This window comes from Leptonychotes weddellii, chromosome 3, assembly GCF_054177405.1.
Source record: "Leptonychotes weddellii isolate Sample4059 chromosome 3, ASM5417740v2, whole genome shotgun sequence".
In the NCBI taxonomy this organism is placed as follows: domain Eukaryota; kingdom Metazoa; phylum Chordata; class Mammalia; order Carnivora; family Phocidae; genus Leptonychotes; species Leptonychotes weddellii.
This window is the reverse complement of record NC_138371.1, coordinates 2,967,729-2,972,932: the sequence shown is the minus strand read 5'-3', so window position 1 is coordinate 2,972,932 and position 5,204 is coordinate 2,967,729. Positions and strand designations below refer to the sequence as shown.

General features: G+C 57.3%; 1 protein-coding gene across 8 annotated transcripts in view; it reads left to right on the top strand.

Moving 5' to 3' along the window:
• The first annotated feature begins 1,558 nt into the window (after positions 1–1,558).
• MLPH (melanophilin) overlaps positions 1,559–5,204 on the top strand; it is a 38,396-nt gene continuing 34,750 nt past the window's right edge. For 2 of the 8 annotated variants that reach the window (XM_081813334.1, XM_081813331.1), the window contains exon 1: positions 1,560–1,812. The gene's annotated coding sequence lies outside the window, so the exon portion shown is untranslated. Of the gene's footprint in view, positions 1,813–5,204 lie in introns of all 8 variants that reach the window. The other 6 variants (XM_081813327.1, XM_081813328.1, XM_081813332.1 and 3 more) reach the window with 4 other exon arrangements.

Here is a 5,204-nt window from a genome sequence, read left to right as displayed (position 1 = left end):
TTAGCAATGATTGCCTTTGGGGAGAGGGGTTGGGAGCAGGAACAAGAGCGAATTTGACTTTTCATTTTATACTGTTAATATTCTTTACCATATATCTTTATCATGTATCACTTTTGTACATTTTTTAAAACCCACTCATTTAAGTAAATAAACACTGAAGTATAAAAAAACAACAAAAAAAACTTCCACTCTGCCCTTAAGGAACTTACAGTCCTGATGCCAACTTTTAACAGGTTCATTGATTTTTACAAGCAATAGTAAAATATATGGTAAGAAAATGAAAAACATAGGAACGGGCTCATATGGGCTGTGGAAACTCGGCTTTAAGTTGCAACTGTTTACACACACACACACACACACACACACACACACACCAGTTGAAGATGCCTGGTGAGAGTTCCTATCCTAACGCAGCTAGGGCCTGAAACACCCAAATTCACTTGCAGTGCTTCCTGGGCAGGCCAGGTAAACACTAACTACAGTAGCATTTTGTGGCTTTTGAAGACTCCTTACGTATTATCTAATGTGACATCACAATGATCCTAATAAGGCTTAATTTCCTCGTCTGTAGTAGGTGTTCTCCTAACAGCATCGATTATGTATTTATTAATTGTCCTATCCCCATTTCGTAGCTATGGAAACTGAGTTGCAAAGGCAGTTCCCGCGGCGGGGGCGGTGTACTTTCCGTTTCATTATTTTTGATAAGCGAGAGGGAGGCGGGGGGAGCGCTCTGAGACGCCCAACTCCGGAAAAGAGAGGGGAGATGGTGGTCCCCTAACTGTCCCTGGGAATTCCGAAGCACGGGCGGCTGGGGCTGGTGGCGGCGCTTGGGGCCGTCTGGGTTTGAAGCGTCCCTGAGCGCCGAGTCCGGGCGGGGAGGGTGCGGGGAGCTCGGAGGAGGGTCGCCCCGACCGCGTCCCCCGATGCCGCCCCGTCTGGTCTGCGCGCCCCGTGTGCTGACTCCACCGAGAGCCGCGGCAGCGCGACCTGCAGGACGGTCCTCGGTAGGCAAGGCCTCGGTGCCCTCCCCGCGCGGGGCTCCTGGCGCTGCGGGCTTCCCGGCCCAGCCGCGACCCGACGCCGGGCAGGATGGAGGGCTGCCAGAGGCACGGGACCTGCGCGACGAAGCCGGGGACCCCAAGTCCCACTTACCAGAGGGCATTCCCACTTATGAGCCGGTGGCTTTGGGTAAAGCTCTCTCCCGAGCCTCGGTTTCCCCGTCGGTAAAGCCGGAGTAAACCGCGTTCCCCCGCAGAGTTGGGTAGGAATAAAAACAAGTCCGGCGCGCTCCCAGGGCGCGTTCAGGCCAGCGGGTCCCCTGGCGCTGAGGGCGGGGCCGCGGCAGCCGCAGCACCCCGACGAAGTCGCCGCAACTCCCGGGTGTGGGCTCAACCCTCCCCTCCCCGCCGCCACCCTTCTTCCGGAGGTTGGCTTGCGGCGCGGACTCTGGCGCGCTCCCGGCACCCGCACCACGCGCCCCCGCGCCCTACGTGCGGCACCCGGAGGCGCTCCCGGAGCTGGGCGGGACGGGCAGGGGCGGGGCTCGGCCCACGTGACCCGGCCGGCCGCACCCGGACCTAGCCCGCGCCCCGCCAGCCCCGCAGGCCAGGTGCCCCGCGCCGCGCCTGGCCCCCCTGCGCCCTACCTGGCCCCGTGCGCCCCGCGCCCCGCCTGGCCTGCCCCGACCGTCCTGCCTCGGCCCAGTGCGCCCGGACCCGACGCCCTGCCTGGTCGCCTTCCTTTCCCTCGCAGGACCAGAGAGAGCAGCCCCGGGGGCAGCACCCGGGCCTGCCCGCCCCTAGAAAGGAGCCGGTGAGTGTGCAGTCAGAAGGGGGAATGGCGAGGCCAGTGTGGCGCCCTGGACTGGGGACCCAGGCAGAGGGAGGGTCCGTGGTGATGTGTGCAGCTCCACCCGGGTGAAAATGCCCCCGGCGGCTTCCAGGCCTTGGGCCAGGCTGTTGAGGAGGGCGCTCGCTTTCCACCAAACCCAGGCCTCAGGGATACGCTGATCAGAGCCTGGGTTCTCAGGGAGCCCATTTTGGGCAAAACAGTGGTTTCACTCAGAGCCTCCTGCGGGTCCGAGTGCAGACAGGGCTGAGGCTTCGGTCACCCCAGGAGTCTCAAGGCTGGACTCCCAGGGGCCCAAGGCCTTCTGTGAGTCTCCCACCTCCACTGCGGTGCCACTTGGAGGGGACAGAGCCCCGATGATGTTTTGCCACGGGAGGAGGGTCCTGACCTTCCTCCGGGCTTCCGAAAGCCCCAGCTTTATTAGAATCCTCTTTTGTTTACATACAGCACTCCCTCCTTCCGCCTCCCCCCATCCACCTAGTTCTAGAGATGTGGGACCGGTTGGTGGGTGATGGGCATGGCATAGTGGACACGGGTCCCAGGTCCTGGCCTGAGCTAAACCTCCCTTATAAATCCCCTCAAGTTTCTGAGGCTTAGAAACCTGTTTCCTACTAACCTTAACCCAATATTGAAAATTCCATTTTCAGTTGGGTTGGGGCTTTCACATTTTCTTTTTTTATGTGGTGTGTTTTTTAAAATCTTATTTACGTATTTCTTTCTGAGAGGTTGGAATGGTAATGGGGGAGGTGAGGCCCCCACTAGCCCATCATGTGCCGAGGCGGGCACTGGCCGTGGCTGTGAAGCCCACAAAAAGGGCGAGGGCTTGCAGGCCATGGGTAGCTGACCAGTGACCCTGCCATTCCGATCCAGCTCCTTCACCTCTTTGCTGGACGTCCCTGCCTCCGCCTCATTGTTGGGCCACTCTGCGAACCCTAGCAAGGCTACAGCTTTCCTAGGCAAGAGCCCCATCCCCTCCCAAATCTCCAGGACCTCCCCCATATCCAAAAAATGGGCACAGTGGTAAGTGCTCTGGAGGATTGACGGAGGACAGTTCTAGGAACAGGGAGGAGAAGTCAGCGGGTTTTATTGATTAAGGCATTAGAGACTGAAACATGAAAACCAGCTGAGTGGGTCTGGTGGGGGGCTTGGGGTGGTAAAGAGGTTTCAGAGCCCTGAAGGCTAACGGGAAAGGTGACTTCGGTGCCCTTGGATGACAATGTGGTGCCTGCTCGTGTGTGTGCCGGCTCACGTGGTTGGGTCAGCCTTCTGGGGCTGACTGTCTTGTTTGTTTGAGAAGCAACCTCTGGAGGAAGAGCCCCTCCACCCCGTCCTGTAGGCTCCCCTTTTTAACACCCCAGCATCGTGCAGGGCTGGAGAGGGCTAGAGAGCTCACGAAGCCCAACCCTGTCCGGGACACAGATGGGAAAGCTGAGACCCAGAGAGGCGGGGAAGCTGTCCTAGGTCACAGGGCCAGCTGGTGCCTGAACCGGGATGGGACGCCAGCTCCTGACTCTTGGCCCTGTCCTCATCCTGCAGCCTCACCCCAGGACCCGCTCTTGCTGTGGACCCTGGGGCTGAGGCCTTAGCTGCACATGCAGAAACTATGTCCTTGTATAGAAGAGCATCACCAGTGACCGCCCGGAGACCTGAGAGAGCAGAGAGAATGGGCGGGGGGGGGGGGGGGCGCGGGGGCAAGCTACAGAGTGCCCACCCACTTGCCCACCTGGTGCGGTTGCTGCTAGAGCAACAAGGGTACCTGGAGCACCTCGAGCAGGGGTCCGGGGAAGCTTCTGGGTGGAAACGCTCTCATTTTGCCGCTGACAAGGGCTGGGGCTTTGGTCGCTCCTAATGAGCAGCAAGCCTTGGCCACAGAAATAGCCACACCGGCCAGCACGGAGGGTGGTGTTCGAGAAACAGCCACCAGGGTTAATACAGAGCACCCCCCAGGTGGCACATCCGCCTTCCCCCAGGAACATGCCCACACCTCTATCAGCAAGAGCACCTATCAGCCTCGACTCTGAGTCAGAGAGCAATTCCTGCCTCCTTTCTCATTTCATGAGAAACTTTGACTTGCTTCCCAGTTTTATTTGCTCAGGCGGGTGACCACTCGTAATCACCATTGTTCCAAGGCTCAGAGGGCAGCTGACCCAAGAGGTTGGTCGATCCAAGTGTCATGTAGGAGGAGCCTCCGCCCACACTTCCCTTGAACTTGGCCAGACTATGAACTCAGTTCTTTAACAGATAAACACAACACACCATCGAAATTCAGTGGTCTGCATCTGGGATATCCATTTTATAAAACCCATTCCACTGTCTTTACAACTTGTTAATCTCCATGTCGTCCTTGCTTTTCTCCATTACAGCTATGAAACAATCAGGGAGGGCTAACCGTCTCAGAGATTAAAAATGTGATTAAATCTGAGCAGTGGAACGGGCGAAATTGAAAGCATTTCACGCAGGAACCTCATGACTTGGAGCCTGGTGGAGACAGACCTCCCCCCCCACACACGCCCTGGGAGGTTCCCCCACGCGGGGGCAGGGACAGAAGCATGCTCCCCCGTGACTGTCGAGGGTGGAGGGGTTCCAGGGGCGAATCGGGGTCTCGGGGAGCAAACACAGTGTGTAGTGATGGGAGACGGATAATTGGCTGAAGGGCTGTCCACTCCAGGAGCCCACGTGGGTCACACAGTGCGGCCGTACCTGGCAAACGGGCCCCCATCAGCATACCAGCCCGAGGCAAGCCAGAGGGGTGCCAGAAAAGCCTCCCCAAGATGCCAGTGACTTTTGGTCAAGTCAAAAGTATTCTCCATTCAATTTAAGGTTACTTTCCAAAGATAGTTTTCAAAAAGCACTAAAAGCGTCTGCATGTCCTTAATTCACTAAGTGGGAAGATTCAGTCACAGTAGATAAAGACCCGGGTCTTGGGCCATTGTCTCTCAACCCCTGGCTGTGCTGGGAACCTCGCTCCCCCCGCCCCAACCCCGCAGCATGGCAGAGCCTCCTACAGGCGACTCTGAACTTTGGAATCCCTCTTCCTTCCCTCCTCTCCTTCTACCCCCGAAGTTGGGTCGGAGCTAAACATAAACACTAGAGTAAAATTTTCATGTGACGTTGAACTGCTTGGTTTGGCTGTGTCGGATGCCTCTTTTTCACCATCTAGATCATGTCGGTTCTGGCTTTATTAAACAGAGCATAGCGAACATAGGTTCACTTTCCGTAATAACTCAGCGTCATGATCAGAACCTCCAAGAGGGAGCTAAGCCACGGAGCCATAGTTTCTGTAGAAGCAAGTGGGGCCGCCTGCCGCCCTCGGCCTGCTGGTCTCCCCTGTTTACATCTCAGCCTATTTCTGAGGG